The sequence below is a fragment of the Triticum aestivum genome, chromosome 5B (genome assembly GCF_018294505.1).
Source record: "Triticum aestivum cultivar Chinese Spring chromosome 5B, IWGSC CS RefSeq v2.1, whole genome shotgun sequence".
Taxonomy (NCBI): domain Eukaryota; kingdom Viridiplantae; phylum Streptophyta; class Magnoliopsida; order Poales; family Poaceae; genus Triticum; species Triticum aestivum.
Genome location: NC_057807.1, coordinates 356,695,828 through 356,723,683, shown reverse-complemented (window position 1 = coordinate 356,723,683; position 27,856 = coordinate 356,695,828).

Below are 27,856 nucleotides of genomic sequence, written 5' to 3'. Positions count from 1 at the left end.
AAAGGATACAACCACCTCCTGGAAGGTCAGCAGGCTCGGGCTCACCAGTTAGGAGCTTCAGCACCACACTCAAGGTATCGGCATCAAGCGACGGCTTCTGCAGCCTCATCGGGTCTCCAGCACCTGAGAAGTCCCACATTGGGCAAGAATGGCGCTGGAGGGGAGCAATGCCCTGCTTCACGAATTCCTTCACCACCATTGGCGCCGTCACCCCCGGTTCCTGGAGCCTCGCCAGCCTCTTCCATATGAAGGCAAGACGCCGGTCGGTGAGCTTCTCATTGCACCAGCTAGAGCTCGGCGAAGCTGGCAACCCAGGAATCATGAGCAGGGGGCTGAATGCACGGGCGTCCATCAGGAGCCACTGCTTCCGGAATCCCTTCGCCGCAAGCGAGAGCTTGAAGTCGATCCCCGAGCCGGCAGCCGCGGCCACGGCTTCGAAGGTCACGCACCCAGAGTGTCGGCGAGCGCCCACCGGCCGGAGCAGGAAGAAATGTCGAAACAAGGCCACGGAGGGAGTGATGCCCACCATGGCCTCACAGAGGAAGGCGAAGACAGCAAGGAGCATGACGGAGCGAGGGTCCAGATGCGGCAGATGGATCTGTTAGTGCAACATCATGACATTGAAGAAAGGGGAAAAGGGATGAATCAACCCAGCAAGAAGAGCATGGAGATAGATGGGAATCTTAGTGGCACTCATCTCTCTGGTTTGCCAAGACGCTGGGCGGACAGCCGTTGCCCTCCCCTCATTGGAATCATCGGCGAGCACTGTCAAACCTTGTCCACCCCCTCCTTGTTAATCACCGTCGACTGCTCAAGGGCTGGCTCTAGGGCCGGCGGATGATCGGCCGACGCGCATGGCTTCACCTTCTTGTTCCTTGGCTTGGGAGCCATGGCGAATACTGAGAGAGGACAAGACGCCGACACCATATCTATGGACGCGGCGGCGAGATTGGGGAGGAGGAAACAAGAGTTGGGCACGGTACACCACAAAGGGCGAGTTGCACTGACAACGCGCGGCTGCTGGGTTTACTGGATATCAAGGCGGCATGGGGAAGTGGAGACGCCCACGTCCCATCAACTGCCACTTGTCTTCGGGGCCGCGGGCTGATAGGGCCCGCGGCGCTCCGCCTTGACCATTGGCTTCGCCTAGAAGCCAAGTACGAGCGCGCCTTGGGCCCGGTTGCTACTGTCGACGTCCTGGACTTGGGGTGTCCAGTCCTGCCTGCCTGCAGCCCACCACGTGGCTTCATCGATGGCCTAGTATGGCCCAGCTACAACACCAACACAGCAAGACCCTTGCGAGGGGCCAAGCCTTGTGAGGCGGACGACGCCAAGACCACTGAATTTGGGGCCTCCTCAGGAGGGCTCCTAAGAGGCGGAGAGTTCTATACATCTACCTCATGAGGCTCAGGTGATGTGAGCCATGACAACCAAGGCCAGGCGGGCGCCACGCGAGTGCAGAGCGCAAGATTCCTCTTCAGTGCAAGGGAAGCAAGCCACAGGCGTGGACTCCCGAGGAATCAGCCAAAGGTTTCCATTCTGGTGCAACAAGACCAAGACCGCCAGGACGGCAGGACGGAGGTCATCACTGAGCTCACCGTAGCGTCACGACTAGAGGCTTTTCGCAGGTGAAGACTACTTTTGTCAGGATAGACTGTACTACTTGTCCCCTTTCAAATCCCGCCGTTGTGGAATCCCTTCCTGCTCATATTTGGGAAGAGGACTAAGGCCACTATATATAGGACTTAGCTACCACCATAGCGGAGAGAGATCCATTCCGACCCGAGCACCACACTAGCTCAAGAACACCTCACCTCCTAAGGCTGGTTCATCTTTTGTACTAGTTAATCCATAGCCCCTCGAGGCAATCCACCACACACACATTGGATTATGGTATTACACCACAATGGTGGCCCAAACCAGTATAAATCTATGTGCCTTTCTGTCTCTATGAGCTTGACGCGCTAGGAGGATCATGAGTAGGCAGGCTGGGCAGGTTGAGATCTGCGCATGCACCCCAGAGTTCGAACCTCTCAAGGGCTGCTGGATCCCTAAATCTGAGACGTATTGTGGGTCAAAGTTTGACCATGTAATGTATTTATCAAGCAAAATGTGAATGCATGTAATCAAAAATTGTATCATTTGGTTCGTACCTGAATGTACTTTCGAATTATATTATTTTTGCAACATATAACATATATTTTATTTGTGAAAATCATGGTCAAATATGACATAGAATACAAGGGAGACTAGTTAATGTGGGGTCGCTTTCTTAATTGAAGGGTAAATTGATTTTGATTATGATCCAGTCACAGCGTGCCAGCCCTCTCGTCCAATTCTAAATCGATGTCGCACGCTCCTCTCATTCTTCTCTATTGCAAAACCACCTCCTCTCCTCTCCATCGTCTCCATTCCAAAACCACCGTCTTGCCTCTCCCTCTTCGCCATTGCAAAATCACCCCCTCTCCTCTCCATCTTCTCCATTGTGAAACCACCATCTTGCTTGTAGCTCTTCTCCATTGCAGACCACCATCTTTCCTCCAATCTTCCAAAGCTAGCATCAGACCTCCCAGAAGGATGTCTATGGAGAGGATGCAGCAGCGAACCGGGCAGATCGCCAGTGGCGACCATGCGAAGTTATCCAGGTTGAAGGAGATCCTTACTTGGTTTGACAACGAGTGGGAGTTTGTGAGGATGGTGAGGGTCATGTGGCAATGTATGTGAAAGAGCGAGACGACGGTGATGAGGGCGGCGATGTACTCCTCGACGGCAGTCATGCCGCTGTCCTTCGACTTCATCGAGTATGTCCACTAGGCGATGGAGCAGACAGATTCACCCGAGACAAAAGTCAGGCGGAGGTGGTGAGAGTACAGGTCGAAGGTTGAGCATCCAGAGGATAACGAATTGATCGAGTATTGTGTGCCATTCTTGAGGGTGCAGTGCCAGCTAGAGCCACAGGATTATTCGTTCGCCCACCACAAGAGGAGGCCGGATGGCGCGACGTCACTTCCCCGCCATTCTCCATGGTTCCATCGCCACTCGCCTTGTTTCAACAGCGACAGTAGGGTTTAAGGTAAGCTTCGCACTAACCTAATCTTCCATCTGCTCATGCTTACAATCAGTGTGACGGCTAATGAAATTCATGCTTACAATCAGTCTCCGAGTACTACTCCAATCACCCTAAAATAGCTCAGGACCAAAAACAAAGTTGTGATACTGTACAAATAAAGAAAAATAGATTGGTGCTTCTTTCAGAAAAGAGTACTCCCTAGAAAAGTGCCAATATAAGCCACTAGTATTTGTTTAGAGGATTTGCACCCGAGAAAGATCCGTCCATAGAGAGCGCCACCCATCCCACTAGTGGTGGTGTATGCCAATGCTTAGATGGAGCATGGTTGGTGTCGGTAATTTCTAATTGACACCTCGCACTCTGCATATATGCCGGTTCCATCCTTCATTTTGTGCAGCTCCACCAAAATGCAGCTGAATAACCCTATTTGCGCAGATAATGGAAAGTCATGATTACATTATAGTGGCACTAGTTGATAAAACATACACTAATAAATAAAAGAAAATATTGTGATAGTATCGTAGTATGCCATGCTGCGAGGGCAAGATGGGCCTTGCGACGCCTCATACGGTAGGCCTCATACTGGAAATCGACCCAATTCTCCCCGATACACCTTCTGCCATTGATGAACATCAGTGTACATCGGTAGTACTAGGAGGGAGCTTAAGACATTCCAGTCTTTATTTTTGTGCAGATCAACTAAATTTAAGCACCCTAGTTTGCAGAAACACTTAAACATTAACAATGGGACTAGTTGATGAAACATATACTAACAAAGAGAAGCACTTTCTTCATATACATTGGAAATGAAATGATAGAGAGGACACTCACTCTATTTTAACTGTATTATTACTTCATTTTATTAGTGGCACTAGGGTCGAGCAGGTGGCAAGCGAGGTGTACCGTGCGTTGCAAGGATGGAGGCCGGGGGTGCTTAGACTGAGATGCTGAAGCTGGCTCTTTCAGTCCCTATCTTCCCCCCTGATGTATCTGTGGTAGCATTTGGGTTGTAATCCAAACTTGGTCGAGCTGGTGCTGCATCCCCCTACCTGCCTAGCTTAAGTGGAGAACTTGTCTCCTGCTAGTACTCAGTCCGTTCTAGTAGTAGTTGCATAACTGCCCGTTTACACGGAGATGTTGTTGGATAATGGCTCTCTATGGTTGGGTTTCTTTAATGAGATCATAGGAAACCCCCTCTTTTGATATATTAAAAAATATATGTGGCACTAGCAGTGCCAAAACATTGCCTCAAATTAATAGTGCCACTAGATTAAGGTGCAAAATAATAACATTACTGCTTTATCATGGCAGTGCCAAAATAGTAGTACAAGAGTAGACTCAACATGCGGGATCTTTGGCAAACGGTCGGACCAAAAAGGAACATACCTCGTGATGGGAACTATATCTGCAGTCAACGCCATCATAGAAGGGATGACACCAGTCACCAGCATGGATGATTCAATTCATGGGACCTTTTTGTGCAGTTCACCTAAAATGAAGCAATGTCCCATGAGCTAGCAGCTTCTTCTTCATTAGTTATAATAAAATTGAGCAACATCAAGGTTGGTAGTGAAGCTCGTGGAATGTTCAACTATAATTTGGATATCATTTGTGCAGTTCAACTAAGATTGAGCATGAAATGTATATCTCTGTTTGCATAAAAAGGTGGAAAGGAGGGTGACTAACAAGTGATGAAACATACATCAAATGAAAAGAAGCATGTTCCATATCTGAATGGTGATCCTACAAGGACAGTAGGAATTTCTAAAGAAGGAGCATTGCTAGATATTAGTGTGGGCATTAGGATTAACTATGACAACCTTAAATACGAGTACTGCATTACTTTAATGGTGCCATTGCTTCATTTTACCAGCAACATTAAATTAACAGCTACTAAAGAGTTGGTATTTGGGCACAGGAGAGTAGGCAGACTAGGACAGTTACATTTCTAACGAAAAGAAGCAACTTATCTTAATGGGAAATTTAGCATGACATGAAAAACTGTGCCATTGATTCATATTACTGGAGGCATTACATTGAAAACAACATTGGTTTAACGTGTCGTTACTTTTAACAGTGGGACTACTACATTTTACGAGTGGCATTACATAAGAGGGGCTCGGGGCAACAAACATCAGAACATGATATCTAGGTTGGTCCCATTTTTGTTCGATATAGCCACCTTATACTGTGTGAGGCTAGCAAATCTAGTGTTGGACATACTCTGTTGACTTATCCCCCAGTCCCCACTTTCTTTCCATTTTCAACCAATAGATCGGTTTATATTGAGCTTGTACTGCGTTTCGCTTTACTTCCCTATTAGACCAAGAGACCAGTTGGATAGCTAGTCTCTGCTACTTTTCGCCCTCATTATTTCCTCTTTCGACCAAGTCCTAGATTCAGGTAACAAATCTTCCCCCACCCCCACCCCGTTTCTTCCCAGTTTGAACCCAGTAGTACTAGATTCGACAACATGAAGTAGTTTTACCTCTTAACAGCAAAAATTTAGGTCGCTTCCAAACAGCCGATTGATCCTATCTACGAGGGGGCCTGAGAAATAGTAAAAGATACAAATGCAGCGATGACAGGAGCTGGGGAAGTAGAGCAAGGCCGGTTTCGAAGGAAGTTATACCTTAGGGTCGCCGAGTGTCGCTAGGTGGGCGGCGGGAGGTCGGATCTGCCCACACTACGGCAGCAAGGAAGAAGGGGTTGGAGGCCCTCCCTAGCCGGCGCTGCATGGGAGAGAACGACTAGGCACGCTGATCGGGGTGCGTTGGCAGTGGGTAAGAGCTGTCGCCGATGAAGACCACATGAACATCGCACCTTCTCACCTTCCCCGGCGGAGGGGATCCGGCTGGATCAGTGACCAGCGGTGAGCAGAGAGTGTGGCCACCGCTGTGGTGTTTAGATCTAGAGAGGACGAGAGAGTGTGAAGAGAGCAACACTAGCAAGCAAACACAGAGGCTCCTACCTATATAGTGGAGTAATTTTATTTTATCTACCGGAGCCGGCTTGACCTTGTCAATAACTGTAGAGAAGTCTTCATGCACGTGCCTCGGAGGCACAGTTCTTTCCATTTTGATCTAAAGCACCAGATTAACATATAACACGAAAAAATGCCACATGACAAGAAACCATAACCTCACTGCCCCAAGGAGACAACATGAATCCCGACGGACAAACTAGACGAGGATCAAAGCTCAAATTAAATACAAACTCGTAGAAAAGGGGTCAGTCAATAGATGTCCTAATTAACATAGCCGGCTTGACCTAGATGGCATCTGAGTATTCTTCGTGCATGTGCCCCCACTGACCAACGCCTTGGAGGAACTCAGTTGTCGCCGTTTAACCCTCGCGGTGATACGAAGCACATGACACCTAATATTGCGAGAAGACAAGAAACCTTTTTTGAGATTTCTCATCAGGACTACAGCCCTGTACAACACAGCCTGCGCGATATGTAGATGATATCCAATCTAGCCATCTACTTGAGTCTAATCACATGCAGGGATCGTCCAGGCACCAACATCTGTACAACACTGCTCCAGTACAATCGCTCATCTCTCTCTTCTATTAATTGAGCCGACTAGCGGGGCCGGAGAGTGTGCCTATGGTGAGTTCTCAATTGTGGTCCCACATGTGCGTGTAAATGCAATATGAAGCGCGTTCCATTCGGAGAGCAGAGTGCCAGACCGACCGACCGTCTGGGGTGCAACGGGAATGCGATGGGCGAGCTTTATACATGTGTACCGCCGTTTTTTTGAGGCTTTGCTTCATGGCGCAATCCATGGATACAAAATTATATTTAAAAGTCGAGGGCGGGATAGTTCGACCTAGCTAGTTGGGTCGATAGAGAGGCAAGAAGATGAGGGAGTAGGCTGCTGCAAATGGAGGGTTGTGTGATTTGACAACTTGTTACTGCTGGACAGGTGAGGACTTGTGATTTGACTTGCCATTATCATTATTACTGTGGCGCTACGACCGGCGTGAGTCTCCTGATTCTTGACAACCTCCATGGTAGTATACAGGTGCCAAGTGTTGTACTCGTAACTGAGGGAGTCCTGGATTAAGGGGTCCTCGGACTGCCGGACTATGTGATATGGGCCGGACTGTTGGGCTATGAAGATACAAGACAGAAGACTTTGTCCCGTGTCCGGATGGGACTCTCCTTGGCGTGGAACGCAAGCTTGGCATTAGGATATGAAGATTCCTTTTCTCTGTAACCGACTTTGTACAACCCTAGCCTCCTCCAGTGTCTATATAAACCGGAGGGGTTTCGTCCGTAGAGGCAATCATAATCATATAGGCTAGACTTCTAGGGTTTTAGCCATTACGATCTCGTGGTAGATCAACTCTTGTAATACTCATATTCGTCAAGATCAATCAAGCAGGAAGTAGGGTATTACCTCCATAGAGAGGGCCTGAACCTGGGTAAACATCGTTTCCTCTGTCTCCTGTTACCATCAACCTTAGACGCATAGATCGGGACTGTCGTGGAATTGTTACGTCATATGTCCTCGTGAAAGGACTTAGTTGTTGAGCCATCGCAACTAGGAAGCTTGAAGAGGTTAATCGGGACAAGGGACACGAGAGGTTTTATACTAGTTCGGCCCCTTACGGTGAAGGTAAGGCCTACGTCTAGTTGGGTTGGTATTGATGTTTCAATGACTAGGGAGCGAGATACGCTATGCCCGGCTCTTGATGAGTTGTTTCTTACCCTAAGCCGCCAGCAGGTCGTCCCCTTATATACACGGGTTGACGCCCTGCGGCTTACAGAGTCCCAGCCGGCTTATAGACAGTGTCCGGCCCGGTGACTAGTTAAGTCTACCTTATGATACAGGTCATATTACTATGGCGGTTTATTACAACAGGCCTTAAGTCACCTGCGGGCCTTAAGCCCTCTATGAACCGCCATCTTCACCTTTGGTCTTAGGCTTTTCTCTGGTAAGTCTTCTTTGCGTAACCCGGCCCCTCCTGGGCGGCTTACACAAATAGTCATATCCCCAACATTAGGCCCCAGATTGATTTGAACCTGTTCATGTCAATCTTAAAATACCTTATGGAAGTGTCCTTCAGTCTTTTGTCTTGCACGAAGATTTTAACCCGCCGTGACATCATCATCTGGATCCGGGTTAAATCACCATGACGTCATCTTCAATAAAACTTATTTTTACTCCGTCATATCTTCCAATGGATTTTTGCCTTTACTGACCATCTCGAGAATCGAGGCATCAGGGTCGCTGGATTATAAATTTTATCTCCTCGTTTCTCGCACCGCCTTAGTTATCGTTCTCTTATAAATAGGCGCGACCCTGGTCTTCCCATTCTCCTTCTTCCAGTCGTCTCCTTCCTCTTGCTGCTTCTCTGTCGCATGAGCTCTGCCGCGGCCGCTGTCGCAGATCTCGCCTTCACCAACTCCGGCCGCTGCATCAACCTGTTTTGACCAGAGAAACGCGACGAGCCTCCGCTGCAACCCTGCATCCATAAGTCTCCTCTTTCCTGCCTCTTAGATCCACATTAGGACCTTCGAGTTCGTCGGAGTTCATCACCATTAGAACCAAACCCTGGTTAGTTCTCTTCTTAGATGCCTCTTCTGATCTGAGAATGATAAAAAATGGCCGCGGTAGTTGTTTTCGCACTTGCTTTGGATATAAAACAGATCCCTTTCTCTGCCTAAGAGCCTCATTCGAGCCTATTAACACGTCTGCATCAGCTTTTAGGTCTAGAAAATTTTCTTATCAGAACAGATCTTTGATCTCCAATCATAGTAGCAGATTATGAAACCTGTTTGTATCACCCAGAAAACTGCTTCTGCTGAATACGTTTAAACTCAACTGCCTATGTAGCCGGTTCAAATAGATAAGACTGATCTGTTAATCTTACTTGCTTCTTATGACCGTAAGAGTTTTGAACTGTTTTTGATACCTGTGGCGGCTTAGACACTGTCGCATAGCTATCTTTATATCATTAGGCCCCTTATTAATCCGCCACCTTGAATAATTAAGATATTTCTTCCGGGTTAAAATTGAACTGGATCTTCTTATTTTGTCATAGGCCAATTGTTGTCATGGCTCCTAAGGCTGCCAAGGCCCCTGTGACCTGCAATTGGGTCCCATCCATAGTTACCAAGAGTAAACTGGCTGAATTCGTGAAATCCGGCCACCTGCCAAAAAAGGAGGTCATGTGTTATCCTGCCCCTAACCCGTCTGAAGAGAGGCCTCAACACAAAGAAGGGGAGGTAATAATTTTTACGGATCGTATGAGCCGGGGATTTGCTCCTCCCGGCTCAAAATTCTTTAGGGAGGTTTTGAATTTCTTTGACCTTAGACCTCAAGACATCGGACCCAATTCCGTGTCAAATATTTGCAATTTCCAGGTCTTCTGCGAGGTGTACCTGGGAGAGCAGCCAAGTCTGCTATTGTTCAGGGAACTTTTCTACATGAACCGGCAAAATGAACGTGCCAACGGGCCCAGTCTTGAGCTTGGCGGCATCTCGATCCAGCGACGGAGAGACTGCCTTTTTCCTTATGCTGAGCTGCCGAGTCACCCAAAATGTTGGAACCAAACGTGGTTCTACTGTCAGGACACTTCTCCGGCTGATGAGAAGCCTCTGCCCGGCTTTCGCGCCCTACGCCTTGAGTCCAACCATCCGCTAACAGACAAACTGACGGCCGTTGAACGTCTACCTCTCAATCCCACCATCAAGAAGATAAAAGATCTCTTGGGAAACAGTTTAAACGGCATCGATCTGGTCCGAGTCTGGGTCACTTGGCGAATACTTCCCTTAAGTCGCCGTTCCGGCCTAATGTGTACTTACACAGGCGAAAAGGATGACCCGTTACGCCATAGTCCTGATGACTTACCAGATGATGTGGTGGATGCTATGACCCAGTCGCTGCTTAAGGAGGGCACTGTGACGAGTAACACCTTCGGCTTACTTCCCTTCTGCAAGAAGAACCCGGCCCCTGCAGTAAGTTATCAGTCTTAATAAATACTCTTTGCTATATTATACCTTTTTTGGTACTCATAATTCCTTATCCTTTTCCACAGGCCGATGATAACTTCTGGAAGGCCAAATATGACCATGAGCCTGCCAAACAAGCCAGGACGACCAAGAAAAACGAAAGGAAAGCCGCCAAGACGGGAACCTCAAAGAAGAAGAAACCCAGCGCCGCCGACTTACTCAAATTGGATGATAGTTCTTCGCATGATGAAGAGGTAATCTTTAAATTTTCTTAATTACCTTGTCATTACCTGTCTGACATTCTATCCCTTCAGGAGGATACGGGGAACAGTCAAGCAGCCGATGAAGAGGTAACTATAATCTCCTCCGACTCAGAGCCTTTGCCAAAGCAAAAGACCCGAAGGGTGACCCGAAAAGTAAGATTTTCACATGCTCTTGCTTATCAAGATCCTAAATTTCTTTTTAAGCAACAACAGCTTGTGAACCGGAGGCAGACCCGGAACAACAAGGATGCGGAACTCTCCTCCGGCTTACCTGACGTAACAAGGAAGCGTCGGACTGAGGTTATCTCCGATTTACGTTCTGTCTTACCTTTAGCGGGCTTAATTCGTCAACCTCTCAATTCGTCTGACTCTAATTATCAGGATACCTCTCCTTCTTCCGGCGAATCCATGCAATCAAATATGCCGGCTTTCAAAACTGCTCCCGGGTAATGTAACCTTATGTACCTTGAGCTTCACTTTACCCATGCTTGCGTATTCATCCTTCTGCCTTTGTTAACAACATGCAAGTGAAATCCAGCAAGAGGGCAAAGAAGAATAAGCCGTCCAAGACCCGATTGTAACTAAACCGGTGATTAATACGTCTGCTCCAGACAGCTCTACCCATCAGCCGCCGCCTGAACCGGCTTCTGATATTCTAGTGCCAACCTCTGATCCGCCTGCCGAAGATACTCTCAACAGTTATGATAACCCAGAGACTCCTAGCCCGGTCAAGACAAATGACCCGGAAGTTGAGATTGTGAGGTCTCAGTTTGTTGAACCAGGGCAGCCTACCGTCCTTGCCAAATGTACTGCCAAAGAAGAACTTGCCGAACGCCGAAAAGCCAAGCAGGACATTACTGATTGTACTCACTTAAGCAATGGTGATATAGTCTCAGGCTATCTGAATCAAGTGCATAATAGCCGTGACCTAGAAATTGACATGGTAAAACAAATACAGCACAAATCTGAGGTATAACTTATACTATTTACCTGAATCTTACATACTGTACCAGCCCCCAAGTCTATTGCTTATGAATAAATATGTTGTAGACTTAGAAATCTTCTTTACTTGTTAGTTTATCCGGCTCAAAGAGAATATATTTCACCCGGTTATAACATGACAGTTTTAAGTTTGCAACATACATTAGCCCCCAAGGGTCAAGTATCTTTACTTGTAAAATGCTTGAGACTTAATATATGTGACCCGGTATGATAGGCTTAAAATTCTTCAGCATACATTAGCCCCCAAGTGTCAAGTATCTTTACTTGTAAAGGGCTTGGGACTTGACTGTTACCTTACTATAATCCTTACCATAACCTGGTGTCAATACAGGCCACCATAAGTCAATTTGAATCGGAGCTTACTGTTTTGAAGAGTCGTCTGAAAACTCAAGAACTTGAAACTCAAAAGGCCAACTCCAAATTTGAATTCAGTGTCTCTGAAAATGAGAAGTTGAAGAAAAATTTTGAGTCAGAGAAGAAAGTTTGGGCTGATGAGAAGGATTCACTGGTGACTCGGGCCGAGACAGCAGAAGCATCTCTTGCAGAGAAAACAACCGAGTTGTCCAACTTAAAACGGCAAATATCTCAAATGGTCTCAGCCATCTTCGGTAAGTTACTGTGTAAAACCTCAAACATTGTAATCTTCCAATGACTATAGTAATAGTCACCCCCGGCTTACCGCTATGCTTGTGCACACACAGGCACCAGGAGTACCAACCTGAAGCAAAACATGCTAATCAAGCTTAAGGCTGTTTACACCCTTGTGGAACAGCTATACACCGGGTCACAACGTGCCTTGGCCGTTTTAGCTCTATCAAATCCCAGTCCCCACCTTCTGCAAGACATGTTGAAGGGCCATGTTGTACTACCTCAGCGGATCCAAGACTTAAGGCGGGCGTCCTCAAGAGCCGGGGCCGTAGCTGCATTGAGCCGGACTAAAGCATGGCTCCCAGAACTAGACCAGGCCGACCTTGCCCTTGGATACCCAAGTCTGAAGGAGGACGGTACTGTATTTGACGACCATGATTTCACCGCCTTTGTCAAAGCCATACGTCCCATGGCAACCCTTGTTGGAAATGACACTGACCTTACCAAGTACGCGCCGGGTTATGACAGTGAGAACCGGAGAATTCCAAACACTCCATATGATAAAATCAGCCTGATCCCTCCAATTCGTAAGCATACTTTTGCCCCTGAAGTGGACCCAGCCGGTTTAATAGATGATGAAGTTGAGTTTGAACCTTTGAGCAGCATTGACCGGGCCTCATCAACTTTCCAGGCAAAACAACTGACGAAGAAGCGGAGAAGGATAACCCGGAGTCTTCAAGGCCGCCGAAGGAGTGAGTCGCCAGGTGTTTTGAAAAAAAACAATGCTTCATTTATGCAGACTCGGGGAGTCATGTAATAGGGTAGAAAAAACTTCCCAATGTTTGTCATGCCTTCGCGCATGTTCCTAGCGCTTAACACTTTTGTAAGCCACCACTGCTTTATATTTCTGGCTTTTATTTCGTTGGCGTGTTAATTTTGCTTGCCTTGTTCTACGATCCTTTGATAATCTTCCCTGCTGATATGATGCTCACCTGGTACTTAACAACCTGGTGTGACCAATATTAAACCGGAAAGACAAAAAACATCTCATGATGCTTTTCACAAGGTCTCAAGATAGTCAAAATAATTTATGCTTATACTGGATAATAACCAACATTTACAGGCTTCTGATTCGAATACGATCAGTAAACCGTTCCAAAGGGGTTAAGCTAAGATTCGTATATGATCATATAGCCCCCAGTGGCTTGGCGATGCCGATCAAATGGGTATCGACAACTATGTTCTCTTTGGTTCGAATACGACCTATGTTTGAATAGGAATCCCCCAAGTGACCATAAGATTTGTTTAATGACGCTGATTCGGATATGATCCACGTCAGACCCAAAGGGGTTAAGCTGTGATTCAAATATGATCAAGAAGCCCCCAAGTGGGTTTGGCAGTATGCCGATCAAGCGGGTATCAACAGCTATGTTCTCTTTGGTTCGAATACGACCTACGTTTGAACAGGAAGCCCCCAAGTGATCATGGCTAGATTTAGATATGATCATAAGCTGGACCAAAGGGAAAGCCGGATTCAGATATGATCCGCTCCCTGTTGGTAGTGTCCACCACCTGATAAAGAAGGCATAAAAATATTCTTTATGGGAAAAAAGGACAAAGGTCCTGCTTTATTGCTTTATATAATATCTACATCGTCAAAAGTATATACATCCTAAGAGCCGGTGGCTCAAGTATAGTAAGCCCGAAGATGGGCGATATTCCACGACCGGCGGGTCTCCTCCTCCGACTTACGTGAGTCTTTGTGCTCTTGAATATCAATGAGGTAGTATGACCCGTTGTTCAAATTCTTGCTAACCACAAAGGGTCCTTCCCAAGGCGAAGATAGCTTGTGCATGTCAGATTGATCCTGGATGAGTCGGAGCACCAAATCACCTTCCTGAAAGGTTCTGCTCTTGACCCGGCAGCTGTGATAATGGCGCAGGTCTTGCTGGTAAATCACCGAGCAGGCTATTGCCAAGTCTCGCTCCTCATCCAACAAGTCAAGTGCCTCCTGACGAGCCTGTTCGTTGTCCGCCTCAACACAAGCTGCCACACGGGGCGAGTCGTGTCAGATGTCACTTGGTAGAACTTCCTCTACTCCATAGACCATGAAAAAAGGTGTGTAACCTGTAGATCTGTTAGGCGTAGTGTTGATGCTCCATAATACAGAGGGTAACTCCTCCACCCAGCAACCCGGAGTCCGTTTTAAGGGGACAAAGAGCCGGGGCTTAGTACCCTTCAGTATCTCTTGATTAGCTCTTTCTACTTGAACATTGGATTGAGGATGAGCAACAGCCGAAACATCAAGACGGATATGTTCTTGTTGACAGAACTCTTCCATGGCTCCCTTGGAAAGATTAGTACCATTGTCAGTTATAATGCTGTGTGGGAAACCAAAACTAAAGATCACCTTTTTCATGAACTGAACCGTTGTGGCTGCATCACACTTACTGACTGGCTCCGCCTCAACCCACTTTGTAAATTTATCTACTGCCACCAGGAGATGTGTCTTTTTATCCTTAGACCTTTTGAAGGGTCCAACCATGTCAAGCCCCCGGACTGCGAGCGGCCAAGAAATTGGGATCATCCTTAATTCTTGAGCCGGCACATGAGCCCGTCGTGAGAACTTCTGACAACTGTCACATTTACTAACCAGATCCTCCGCATCAGCATGAGCCATGGGCCAGTAGAAACCATGACGGAAAGCCTTGGCCACTAGAGATTTTGAGCCGGTATGATGACCACAATCTCCTTCATGGATCTCTCGAAGTATCTATTGACCCTCCGCAGGTGACACACAACGCTGGAATGCCTCCACAGGTGATGTAACTCGCCATTAACAATTTTCATGGATTTGGACCGCCTGACAATTTGTCTCGCCAAGGTCTCATCCTCAGGCAGCTCTCCCCGGGTCATATAAGCCAAGTATGGCAATGTCCAATCTGGGATGACGTGAAGCACGGCCACCAACTGTGCCTCGGGGTCTGTCACTGCTAGCTCTTCCTCTGTAGGTACCTTGACAAAAGGATTATGCAAAACGTCAAGAAAGGTGTTAGGCAGCACCGGCTTACGCTGAGATCCCAACCGGCTTAACGCATCAGCCGCCTCATTCTTCCTTCTATCAATGTGCTCCACTTGATACCCCTTGAAATGCCCAGCTACAGCATCTACTTCATGACGGTAAGCCGCCATAAGAGGATCTTTAGAATCCCACTTGCCTGAGTCCTATTGGGACACAAGATCTAAGTCGCCCAAACACCTTACCCGGCTCAAATTCATCTCCTTGGCCATCCGGATACCATGGAGCAAGGCCTCGTATTCAGCTGCATTGTTAGTATAGGGAAACATGAGCCGGAGCACATAGCGAAATTTTTCACCTCGAGGGGAAGTTAAAACAACTCCAGCCCCTGAGCCTTCTAACTGCCTGAACCCATCAAAGTGAATAGTCCAATACGTATTATCCGGCTTCTCCTTAGGTGCCTGCAACTCTATCCAATCATTGATAAAGTCGACCAAGTCTTGAGACTTGATAGCAGTACGGGGCGTATACTTCAATCCATAGGGCCCAAGCTCAATGGCCCACTTGGCGATTCGTCCTGTGGTCTCCCTATTCTGAATGATGTCTCCCAGAGGGGCTGAACCTACCACCGTTATAGGATGACTTTGAAAGTACTGCTTCAGCTTCGGTTTGCCATGAACACACCATAAACAAGTTTCTACCAATGTGGATATCTTTGTTTAGACTAAATGAGCACCTCACTGACGTAGTAAACCGGCCGTTGAACCAGGTGCTCCTTGCCTGCCTCCTTACGCTCCACCACAATGGCAACAATGACGGCCCGCGAGTTAGCAGCCACATATAACAACAGCGATTCTCTATCAATGGGAGGCGCAAGAACCGGTGGCTCAGACAACTGTCTCTTTAAATCTTCAAAGGCAGTGTTAGCAGCATCACTCCAGATGATGGTGTCTGTTTTCTTCATCATCCGATATAGCGGTAAGGCCTTCTCCCCTAACCGGCTTATGAACCGGCTTAAAGCGGCAACACGACCTGCCAAGTGCTGAACATCATTGATACACGCCGGCTTAGCTAGCGAGGTAATCGCCGTGATCTTCTCCGGGTTAGCTTCAATGCCTCTGTTTGACACCAGAAAACCCAAAAGCTTGCCCGCAGGTACACCAAACACACACTTGGCCAGGTTAAGCATCATATTGTAAACCCGGAGATTGTCAAAGGTCTCTCTCAACTCAGATATCAAGGTTTCCTTTTCTCTGGACTTCACCACGATGTCATCAACATAAGCATGAACATTACACCCAATTTGATCGTGCAAACAGTTCTGTACACATCGCTGATAAGTCGTCTGGCCACTCTTGAGTCCAAACGGCATAGATACATAACAGAAGGCCCCGAACGGAGTGATGAAAGATGTCTTCTCCTGGTCCTTAACTGCCATCTTGATCTGATCATAACCAGAGTAAGCATCCAAGAAGCTCAAACGTTCAGAACCCGCCGTAGCATCAATGATTTGATCAATACGGGGGAGAGCAAAGGGATCAGCCGGACAAGCCTTGTTTAAGTCCGTGTAATCCACACACATGCGCCAAGTGCCATTCTTCTTGAGCACTAACACCGGGTTAGCCAACCACTCCGGGTGAAAAACTTCAACAATAACCCGGCCGCTAAGAGCCGGGTGACCTCCTCCCCAATAGCTTTCCGTCTCTATTCATTGAACCGTCGGAGAAACCGCCTGACCGGCTTATACTTTGGATCAATATTGAGAGTGTGCTCAGCGAGTTCCCTCAGTACACCCAGCATGTCAGAAGGTTTCCATGCAAAGATGTCCCGGTTCTCACGGATGAACTCGATGAGTGCGCTTTCCTATTTAGGATCCAAATTGGCACTGATACTGAACTGCTTAGAGGCGTCTCCTGGGGTAAAGTCGACAAGCTTTGTCTCAGTGGCCTATTTAAACTTCAACGCCGAGTCATGCTCGGTAGTTGGTTTCTTGAGGGAGGTAATATCCGCCGGGTCAACATTGTCTTGATAGAATTTGAGCTCCTCCGAGGCATAGGCAGTCTCAGCGTAAGCCGCGTCGCCTTCTTCACATTCCAAGGCCACCTTTCGACTCCCATGCATAGTGATGGTGCCCTTATAACCCGGCAGCTTGAGCTGTAAGTAAACATAACACGGCCGTGCCATGAATTTAGCATAAGCCAGTCGCCCAAACAGAGCGTGATATGGACTCTTGATTTTGACCACTTCAAATGTCAACTTCTCAACCCTGGAGTCATACTCATCTCCAAAAGCCACCTCCAATTCAATCTTGTCAACTGGGTAAGCTGACTTGCCTGGAACCACCCCATGGAAAACAGTGTTGCATGTTCTCAGATTCTTCTCAGTCAACCCCATGCGCTGAAAAGTATCGTAGTAGAGAATATTGATGCTGCTACCTCCGTCCATGAGTAGCTTAGTGAATTTATATCCACCAACCTGGGGTGCTACCACCAAGGCTAACTGACCCAGATTATCGACTCATGGAGGGTGATCCTCTCTGCTCCATATAATGGGTTGCTCTGACCATCTCAGATAACGAGGAATTGCCGGCTCAATCGAATTTACGGCCCTCTTATGAACTTTCTGGTCCTGTTTGCATAAGCTAGTGGTAAACACATGGTACTGCCCACCACTCAACTGTTTCGGATGGCTTTGATAACCCGACTACTGCTGCTGTTGTCCTCCCTGACCAGATTCCTGCTGATTATTTCCACTTGGCTGTCCCTGAAAACCGGAGTTTGAACCGCCACCCGGGCCATGAAAGCCGCCAGCCCCTGAACCGCCAACAGCCCCATGACTGCCATCAAAGGTATTGGAATTTTTAAACGCTTTCATGATCATGCAATCCTTCCACAGGTGTGTAGCGGGGTGCTCTAGGGTGCCATGTTTCGGGCAGGGCTCATTGAGTAGCTGCTCAAGAGATGGGCCTGACCCGCCGGATCGAGGCCACTTACCCTTACGTCTCTGATTGTTACCCTGTGTATTAGCGTTGCCTACAAGCTCCGGATTGCCGTCCGCCTTATGCTTATTGTCGCTTTGATTCACCGGGTTGTGCTGTTGACCCTTTCCATTGCCGTTCCTTTTTCCCTTCCCTGTCTTCTCATCGTCAGACGCGGGATCCTTGGTACTATCAGAATCGGCATATTTGACAAAAGCCGCCATTAACGTACCCATATCCTTGCAGTCACGCTTAAGGAGCCCCAGTTTCTGCCTCAGCGGCTCAAAGCTGCAATTTTTCTCCAACATGAGGACTGCAGAACCAGCATCCATCTTATCAGATGAATGAATTATCTCCTTGACCCGGCGTACCCAATGGGTGGTGGATTGACCCTCCCCCTGCTTACAATTCGTCAAGTCCATGATTGACATAGATTGCTTACAGGTGTCCTTGAAGTTCTGGATGAAACGGGCTTTTAACTCCTCCCACGAACCAATGGAATTGGGTGGTAAGCTTTTTAACCAAGACCGGGTCGTTCCATCTAACATCACGGTCAAATATTTAGCCATTGCCACGTCACTGACTTCCAACAGCTCCATGGACATCTCATAACTCTCAATCCATGCTCCAGGCTGTAAGTCGGCCGTGTAATTTGGCACTTTTCGAGGTCCCTTGAAGTCCTTGGGCAGGCGCATGTTGTGCAAAGCCGGTACCAAACAAGGAACACCACCGGTTCTGGTGGCTACTCCTGTCTCAATAGAAGTCGTTGGATACTCCGGAATATCCTGATGAGCCGCCTGTTGAGCCGCCAACTGAGCCGCCTGCTCGTTCTCCCAACGTACTTGGTCTTGCACCGGGTTATAGCCACCGTGTTGGTTATGGCGTTGGGCGTTTCTTGACAAAGCTTCAGATTCCATGTGCCTGCTGTAACTCGGGCTCCGGTTCTGACGAGGCGGTGCTAACCAAGGCGGAGGAGTTGAATGAATCCTATCCCGGCTATAAGAATAGGTCTCTTGCTGAGCCAGGGCCGTCTGGACAAGTTCCCTAATTCTCCGGGTCTCCACCGCTATTGGATCATCACCGTCCACTGGGAGAGCCGCCCGACGCGCTGATGCTGCGATTAAGTTCTCCATGGGGTTGGAAAAGTGACCCGGCAGTATAGGCACATAACGTGGCGGCGCCATGTTTCCATGAGGAGGTACCATCTCCCGAGGCTGAGCCGTTCCCCCCGTTCCGGCTGTCATAAACTGATTTGCATCGGGCGTGTTACTTGGGCCGGCTCCGGGTGTAGCAAACAGAACCCGAGGGTCATAATTCAGAGGCAAACGGGACTGAGTTTTCTGGTGCCTCCTCCTCATTACATCATTGGATGCGTTTAAGCTCATTGTGAGTTGGTAAGCTTCTGACTGCAACCGCTGTGCCCGGGGGTCGAGAGCCGCCCGCTCTACAGATAGTCTAGTATCCTCAGCTGCCAAGGCCTCCTTGGCCTGAGTTATCTCCTCACGCACCCGTGCCGCCTCCGCGTCATGCTCACATTTGTTCGCAGGGATAACCGTGGCGGTTAATAGGGTTGTAAGCTTATCCATGAATTATATCAGCACTTGAGCCGGCGGGCACACAGGGCCTCCTGCCCCGGCTGCTCCTAACCCGGACGTAATTGCAGTAGTGGTTGTAGAGTTTTCGCCGGGTTGAGTCCCAGCCATGAATACTCCTGCCTAATTCGGCAACTCACAGGGGTCCGAAATACTGAAGCCATCGGAACAGCCCCCGAGCACGCCATCATGTACTTGATACAGCGAATCTATTGAACCGGCGGACGAATCACCGTCAGAGTGGACGACCGTCTCACCACCATCTTCAGGTCCTTCAGAAAGCTCTTCCACATGGACACAACCCACAAAGACACGCTTCATGCCGGGTTGAGCTCGGGCGGGCTTCGCACACTGAGCCGTCTCGACGAGGTCGGTGCAGTTGTCCGGCTCAGGCTCCGGCTCACCAATCCGGCCGATGGAGACGTGGATCCCTCCGAAGGGGACCCGGTACCCGTACTCAATTGAGCCGGCGTCGGGGCCCCAGCCTTCATCATCGATGTAGATCTTGCCGCGACGACTCTTGGTCATTCGGCCCACTACGTATCCCTTGAGCCCTTCGAAGTTGCCCTTCAAGAACTCAAATCCACCATGCGCTGGCCCCACAGTGGGCGCCAACTATCGTTGAATTATCACATCAGATGTCCTCATGAAAGGACTTAGTTGTGGAGCCATCGCAACTAGGAAGCTTGAAGGGATTAGTCGGGACAAGGGACACGAGAGGTTTTATACTAGTTCGGCCTCTTACGGTGAAGGTAAGGCCTACGTCTAGTTGGGTTGGTATTGATGTTTCGATGACCAGGGAGCGAGATACGCTATGCCCGGCTCTCGATGAGTTGTTTCTTACCCTAAGCCGCCAGCAGGTCGTCCCCTTATATACACGGGTTGACGCCCTGCGGCTTACAGAGTCCCGTACGACTTATAAACAGTGTCCGGCCCGGTGACTAGTTAAGTCTACCTTATGATACAAGTCATATTACTATGGCGGTTTATTACAACGGGCCTTAAGTTGCCTGCGGGCCTTAAGCCCTCTATGAACCACCATCTTCACCTTTGGTCTTGGGCTTTTCTCTGGTAAGTCTTCTTTGCGTAACCCGGCCCCTCCTAGGCGGCTTACACAAATAGTCATATCCCCAACAGGGACCCCCTACCCGAGATCTGCTGGTTTTGACACCGACATTGATGCTTTCATTGAGAGTTCCGTTGTGTCGTGACCAGTAGGTATGATGGCTTCGTTGGTCATGTACAACAATGCAGTCCAGGGGGAGGTTTACCTCCCCAGATAGATCTTCGTATTCGGCGGCTCCGCACTGCTGGCCAACTTGCATGGCCATCTAGAGCAGATCGACAACTATGCCCCTGGCCATAAGGTCAGGTTTGGAAGTTTGAATTACATAGCCGATATCTAGAGAGACTTGATCTTTGATGGATTCGAGCCCATGACGGCCGCTCCCTGCCAACACGATGAACATGATCTAAATCTATCATCGGACCGTGCCCAGGAGATAGCGCCTGTAACTGCTCTGGCCCTAGATCCGGAGCAGATTGTGCCGTCCAAGGATGGGAAGCTGAACCCCGCCACAGAGGCCGCAGACTCAGCGGCGTTCAAGCCGCACATAGATCCCGCCTCGAGCGGGGCCCGTGTCACCGGAACCTCGAATTCATCTGCAGCTATAGGTTCCGAACCGCGTACATGCGCGCCCGTCGAACCTGGTCAGGCGCTGATCATTGAGTTCAGCTCCGCGGACATCTTCCAGCACTCGCCTTTTGGCGATGTGCTAAACTCATTAAAAGCCCTCTCCTTATCAGGAGACTCTCTGTCGAACTATATCCGGTTTGAATTGGATGCTGATGGCGGAGAATTCCGTTTCCCACCCACCACCCACTTCATAGCCACTGTCAAAGACTTAACAGACATGCTCAATTATGACAGCAAGGACATTGACGGTATGGACGATGATGCCAGAGAGGAGCAGGCACAAAAATCACCGCTTATAGGGCGCTGGACAACCACCTCCTCGTATGACATATACATGGTGGATACACCCAAAGAGAACAAGGGCGACAATGAAAAGAATACAGTCCAGGATAAACCTCCTGAGATATAGCCAAAGCACCTACGTCAGCGGCGCCGCTCTAAACCACACCGTGAAAAAAACAGCAATACCGACATAGCAGAAAATAATACTCCGGATGATGCCGAAGACAATGAAGACCCCATTCGGCCAACCTCCAAACAGGACGAACGGGAAGATGGGCGAGTTAGCCCTAATGAACATGCCATGAATGAAGACTCGGAGGACAGTAACTATCTTCTGCTCTCCGAGGACGAGGTGAGCCTCAGTGACGAAGACTTTATCGTGCCTGGGGAGCCCATCAATCAGGAGCGCTTTAAGCGCCGTCTAATAGCCACCGCAAGGAGGCTGAAAAAGCAGCAGCAGCAGCTTCAAGCTGACTAAGATTTGCTCAACGACAGCTAGACTAATGTCCTGGCGACGGAGGAATACATCCTCAAGCGCCCAACCAAAAGCTACCCGAAGCGCAAATTGTTACCCCAATTCCATGACGAGGCGCTGGAGCCCGTCCAACCAACGAATAATGCGGCTGACCGGCGGCAACTCGAGCCGAACACCAGCCCGCACTACCTCGCCGTAAAAACAGAGACATAACAGCTCGGGGATAAACATATGACCTATGGTACGACCTGGAAAACATAGCAGGTCAGACCAGATCGATCTATGGATCGCGGGGGCGTGCCTCGATGCACGACGATGGCCATCCGACCAGACATGACAAACATAACCACACTCGGACCAAAGAATGCAGACAGACTCCATCTGAGTTACGTCGTGACTTGCCCCGATATAGAGTCTCCGCACACCCCCTTTGATTCACTGATGAAGTAATGGAACATGAATTCCTAGAACGGCTTAAACCCGTGAACATCGAGTCATATGATGGCACAACGGACCCCGCGGTATGGATTGAGGATTTTCTTCTCCATATTCATATGGCCTGCGATGATGATCTTCACGCCATCAAATATCTCCCGCTAAAACTCAAGGGACCAGCTCGACACTGGTTGAACAGCCTACCCGAAAACTCCATCGCCAGCTGGAAGGACTTGGAAGATTCCTTCCTCGACAACTTCCAAGGTACATATGTCTGACCTCCGGACGCGGATGACTTAAGTCACATAGTTCAACAGCCCGGAGAGTCAGCCAGGAAATTATGGACTAGGTTCTTAACTAAAAAGAACCAGATCGTCGACTGTCCGGATGACGAAGCCCTAGCGGCCTTTAAACATAGCATCCGTGACGAATGGCTCGCCCGACACCTCAGCCAAGAAAATACAAAAGTCTATGGCAGCACTCACGACGCTTATGACCCACTTCTACGTGGGCAAGGATAGCTGGCTAGCCCGTAGCAATAACAATGCAAGTGAACCTGACACTTCTGAAGCCAGAAATAGCAATGGCAAGCCCCGACACAACAGACACATACGTCGAAACAATGGTGACAATACCGAGGACACAGCTGTCAATGCCTGATTCAGTGGCTCTAAGTCCGGTCAGTGGAAGAAGCCATATAAAATAAACAATCCGGGCCCGTCCAGGTTGGACCGTATACTCGATCGTCCATGTCAAATCCACGGCACCCCTGATAAACCAGCCAATCACACCAATAGAGAGTGTTGGGTTTTCAAACAGGCCGGTAAGTTAAATGCCAAGAACAAGGAGAAGGGGTATCAAAGCGAGGACGATGACGAGGAGCCCCGGCCACCGAACACAGGGGGACAGAAGAAATTTCCCCCCAAGTTAAGACAGTGAACATGATATACGCCACCCATATCCCCAAGAGGGAGCGCAAGCGCATGCTTAGGGACGTCTACGCCATGGAGCTTGTCGCCCCAAAGTTCAACCCATGGTCGTCCTGCCCGATCACCTTCAATCGCAGGGATCATCCGACCAGTATCCGTCAGGGCGGTTCAGCCGCACTGGTCCTCAACCCAATCATTGATGGATTCCATCTGACGCGAGTCCTCATGGACGGTGGCCGCAGCCTGAACCTGCTCGATCAGGATACAATGCGCAAAATGGGTATTGATCCCACAAGGATCAAGCCCACAAAAACCACCTTTAAAGGTGTCATTACAGGGGTGGAGGCCCACTGTACGGGCTCAATCACACTGGAAGTGGTCTTCGGATCCCCGGACAACTTCTGAAGTGAAGAGTTGATCTTTGATATCGTTCCCTTCCACATCGGCTATCACACACTGCTCGGATGAACCGCATTCGCTCGATTCAATGCGGTGCCACACTATGCTTATCTCAAGCTCAAGATGCCCAGATCACGCGGTGTCAGAATAGTCAATGGAAACACAGAACGCTCCATCCATACCGAGGAGCACACTGCTACCCACGCAGTAGAAGCACAGAGCGGGCTTTTCAGGCAGAACCTTAATTCAGCGGCCAAGCTTCAGGACACTGTCAAGCGAGTCCGAACTACTCTGCGGCAGGACAGTCCAGCTCATCAAGAGTTCGACTAGCAATTCGGCCTCCAGCCCAGTCCCGACCAAACAGCGGCATTCGTACCGCGTGTACATAACTACGCACTGAAAATACCATGGGCATAGACGGAGGCACGGCTAGATCGTGGTCCACAATACGGCTCAACTGCTCCCGGACCCACATACCTTGACTTTTTCTTTTTTCTTTTCAGGTTTCTTCTTCTCCCAGGCCTCTCCTGGTGACCTGATTGTCGGACCGATCAAGGGACGGATACACCAAGACGGCAAGAAGCTTTGACGTATAAGGGTATTTTCAGGTGGTCTCTCTAAATTATCGTTATGCCTATCTCAAAGACCCGCACGCAGCTCTCCCTTGGTCGTGGCATGTTAAATAGCCCGGTTGCTTATCACACTACTTGTACAAATATGCTTTGACGTATTAATCAAACCATAATGGAAAATAGTTCGCGGCCCAATTTCTATGGCATTAGCCTACTACTTCATTTTTTCTTTTTCTTCTTGATATTCTTATCAATTGCACCCGTACACCCTGGTACGCCTTAATTCGCCAGGGGCTTCATCACGCCCCATAATACGGCAACAAAGTCCGAACACTTTTCAAGTATAGTTTGGCACCCCGAACTTATAGCAGTATATGCATCGGCTCTAAATCATGTCTTTGGTCAATAGTTGGGTTGCCCGACTCCTGTGCTTACTACCTTACGTTCCACTATATCGGCTAGGGTAGTTAAGGGAGAACTACTGCGATTTTTCCCTGGTTCATCCGGATGAGCACCTCAGTAGAGAAAGCCGAAAACTGACTGTCATGATGCGGCGTGAGCCGGTCAGCTATTCAAGAGGTTAAAAATCTTTAGCGATTTTCTCCACATTATGTGATGAATCGGTTTTTATCCGATCAGGTGTTTACAACACCCCAAGTTCAGACTTCCGAACACTAGGGGCTACGCCTAAATTTTTATTGTCAAACTCCTATGGCTAAGTGAGGGTGATAAATCCACATAGTCCGATTGCCTGGTTCGTTGCGCTAAACACCTCCTTTAAGGACCAAACTTTGGAGTAAAGAGTGTTTAGATTTATCCCAAACACCCCCATACTACCTACGTCAGGCGGAAGCCGACGACTGGCTAACTCTCAGATTTACCAATACGGCCGCACAGGAGGTAAATTTTTAAATAAACAGGAATTATATTACATAAAAGGCATTGTTTCATAATAAAGGATGGGATAACATGAATGTATTCATGGAAATATAATATCCTTAGCACATTGCTCCACCACAAGGCGGGATCCCTCCATGACACTGTCAAAATATAGCTCGGGCGTGCGGTGCTCCTTGCCTACGGGCGGTCCCTTAGTCACAAGCTTCGCGGCGTCCATCTTCACCCAATGCATCTTGACTCGAGCAAAGGACATTCGCGCGCCTTCGATGTAGACCTACCGCTTGATGGCATCAAACCGAGGGTAGGCATTGACCAGCCGCTTCACGAGCCCAAAGTAGCTGCTGGGCATATCTTCGGCAGGCCATAGCTGGATTAACAAATTCTTCATGGCTAGTTCGGCCACCCTATGCAGTTCGACCAGCTGTTTTAGCTAATTGCTAAAGGGAACCGGATATTATGGCGCAAGGTATTGCGACCAAAATAGCTTCTCCATGGAGCTCCCCTCTTTGGCACGGAAGAATTCCGCAGCGTCTGAAATGCTGCGCGGCAGATCCGTAAACACCCCTGGAGAACTCCAAATCCGGGTCAATAAGAGGAACCTTTTCTTCACATATTAACTCTGCATAATAAAGGTCTTACCGGCCGCGATTTTTCTGGCCTCCTTGATTTCCTGGAGGGCGCCTTGGGCTTCAACCCGGGCATCGTGTGCGTTTTGGCGGGCCTTGTCTAGTTTGGACTCTTGATCCACAAGTTTGTGCTCCAAGGATGCGCATTTCTTCACGGCATCCTGGAGCTCCTCCTGGATCTCACTGACCCAGGCCTCATGCTTTTCACGAGCGGATTTTTCATTGGCCGCTTTCTCCTCAGCCTCGGCCAGCAGCTTCTTGAGGTCTCCACCTCGGTCGTCTCTCCTAACAAATAAAATCCCACTTTAGTAAGCACAAATAATTCATCCTTCCTGAATATATACAAGGCTATTGCATACCTTGATTATCTTCCATATGTTTCTTCACACGACCGAGCTCCTCCTCGGTCCGCTCCAGACTCTGCTTTAGTCCGGAGACCTCGGTAGTGTGAGAGGTCGCAGCCATCAGCGACGCCTGCTCATTCACATCGACATATAAGGTTAGTGTCCTACGATGATTATTTGATCCTTTGTTCGGCTTCTCTTTTCGAACACCAGATAGAGTTTCAGGGGCTACTATCTATACTGTGACATTCTTTTTACATAATTGCGTTGCTTACCTCAAAGCCTGTTAGAAGGCTGGTGCAGGCTTCGGTCAGTCCGCCCTTCGCGGACTGAATCTTCTCAACCACCATACCCATAAGGGTACGATGCTCCTCAACAATGGAAGCACCTCGTAGCGCTTCCATTAGAGTGTCCGGTGCCTCTGGATGGAAAGAGGACACCAGAGGAATAGGCGCACCTCCTTCTTTTGAAGGAGGCTGCTTGCCTGATTCTAGAGCCATAGGAGGCTCCGGAACTATATCCGTCTGGGGGCCGAACTGAATGTGGCCCCCACCACCAGTCTCCATGGCGATTTGCTCCCCCATGAGTCCGGCGGCTGAGGTTTCACCCTCCGGTGCCGCCCGGACGGCCTCCTAAACCTCTCCCTGGCTTGGGATCCTTCGGGATAGCACCTCGGTGTCCTCCATGGCCTTGGGAGAGGAGGCCGCCGGAAGGGTCCCGCTGTCCACCGCCTCCGGGTCCAGCGAATCTCCTGAAGAGGAGGACCGCTCGAGATTGGAACGAGCCGAACTGCAAATACACGATTCAACACATTAATACTATGAAGTAGTGAGGCCGGACTATATAAAGGTGTTCGGGTGTTTTGAGTACTCATGATTTGGCCAGGGTCTTGTCCTTGGGGCACCATTTCGAGCTGCTGTCGGTGGCCGCCGTGGAGTTGTCTGGGAGGGAAGCTCTCCCCTTCTTGTACACCTCGGCCTCCAGACGCGTGGAGGCTGTCCTTTTCTTTCTTCCCCCCTCTGGGGGGGAATGACGCTCTTCTTATTCCTCTTCTTCCTCATCGTCCTCGGCGGCGAAGGAATGAGTCTCGGCGTCTTTGGACGTCATGTCCGAAGTGCCCTTGGTACGAAAGCCACCTCTGGTCCCCTTGGCCTTCTTCTCCGGCGCCTGATAGGGCGCCGGAACAAACATCCTCGTCGGGAGAGGGATTTCTAGGTCTTCGGGCAGTGGAGCCGGACAGCGAATCCGCTCCGCCTTCTTTGTCCAGCCCTGAGAGAATTGGTAGGAAGGCTTAGGCATAATCCTCAAGTATGCAAGTAAAGGATACACCTTCAAAACATTAAAAAACTTACCGGAGTAGCAGGATGGGCCAAGCCATGCCTGCGGTCCTCGGTTGTGGCCGGCCGCGCCTCGTTGGCCTTGACAAGCACCTTCCAGATGTGTTCATGCGTAGTGCCGAAGAACTCTAGCAAGGTCTGGTGCTTGGTCGGATCAAACTCCCACAAGTGGCAAGTCCCGCGTTGGCATGGAAGGATCCGGTGAATAAGCATCACCTGGATCACATTGACGAGCTTGATATTCTTGTTTACCATGTTCTGTATGTGCGTCGAAGTGTTGTTAGCTCGTCCATTGAAGACCAGTCCAGGCCTTTCTCTGGCCAGGAGGTGAGCCGCATTGGGGCTCCAGACCGGAATTCTAGAGCCGTGGCCCAGTTGGTGCCGTG